Raw genomic sequence first — 1,595 nt, 5'->3', positions numbered from 1 at the left:
CGCTCCTTCCTCATCTGATCCCAACTTGACTTGGTTCGTCCCTCCCCTATGAGCGCGCTGCACGGCTCCCCTCCGGCGTATCCACACAGACGCACGCACACTGAGAGAAACCACCCTGAAAGCGCGTACTAAAGATGGGGACTGTGATTTCGGCGGTGGGTTACAATAAAAGTCAGCAGACAAGCACAGGTAGCCTATTTAACGCACTTTACGCACGTGAAATTTCGTCTTCATCGAGATTCACACGACCTGCTTATCACTGACCCGAGAATCCTTGTGGAAAAAAGCGCATAATCAAAGCGACTGTTGGAAAAAAGTTCACTTGATGTGGCTGTAAACGTGTCAGCACCTTGGAGAGCGCCACAATGTCCCGCAGAACTGACATTTTACTGATTACATGTACAATTTTTAGATGTTGATGTCACTTAACTTGGCACTTATTGTTTTACATGAATAGGATTTAATGTGATTCATAAATGCCCAAATTATCACTACAATACAATACAAGTACATGCGCATCCAAGTTTAGTTTTGTTCTACTGCATCATATTTTGCACACGTCACATTTCAACACGTCTCCCCCTTTAATCCGCACCACGCTGCGCCTTCAACAGCCCTTTCATAGTTTCAAGAGGCAGTGCGCTTTGCTGAGAAGTGGAAGTTGTATTGGCGCACTCAATGTCTTGTTTCTGCTTCATTGGAAAGTCACTCTCTCGCATGACGCTCCCCTGATGCCTGTTTACCACCAGCAGGATGGCGCTGATTAAGTTTAATTTTAGCCCCCGATTTTCCATGCTCCGCTTGACGTCATCAAACAAAGCAATTAAGGAAGTCATGCTTAACAGAGTCGAGCTAAAAGAGACAGAGGCAAGACGGTGGTAAGAACACTAATATGCAGCTTTGTAGCATGTTTGCAGTGCCCAGGTATAACTCAACATAGTGAAGGAAATAATTCAGATGATTCAGAGACAGGTGCTGTTCCCTCAGGGTCTGCCTCTGAATGGAGATATGTCTATAGGACACACTATGCATTTTGAATATTAAATTTTTATTTTTTTTTTCTTTCCGAGCAGTGGATTTACTGTAAGAAAGGTTTTGACAAATTTGAAGGTTACTTTTCAAATATGATAGCATGATAATGTTCAGTGCTAACTTGTCGTATTTAAATATTCAAATACATTTTTGGTCAGTTCTAAAGCTGTATTCAGAAGTACAAATATTGCAGTTGTGTCACAGCAGATTTCTATCATTTTAAGTTTTCTGACGTCTTCACTCCAAGGACAAGTTTTGCCCAGTTAACAGATTTGAATTTTTCTTTTATCTCTATCTAAACATACCCTTTTCACTTTTTGCCTTGTGCCTTTTAGCTCATTGTCTAACTGTCTGACTTTTTTTTTTTTTTTTTTTTTTTTTTTTTTAAAACTTTCTCAGTGTCATATAGGCTTCACACTAGAATTAGTTAGTGTGTTTCATTTTATACTCACCATGTCACCACTGAACAACCTGAGAACATGACACCATTGTACGCTCCTTACTCCTCCTTATGACATTGATTAAAGTAAAGGAACTAGATGAGCATATGTGTTTCTGACAGG

This window comes from Periophthalmus magnuspinnatus, chromosome 1, assembly GCF_009829125.3.
Source record: "Periophthalmus magnuspinnatus isolate fPerMag1 chromosome 1, fPerMag1.2.pri, whole genome shotgun sequence".
NCBI lineage: Eukaryota > Metazoa > Chordata > Actinopteri > Gobiiformes > Gobiidae > Periophthalmus > Periophthalmus magnuspinnatus.
Note: the sequence above shows the minus strand (reverse complement) of the source record.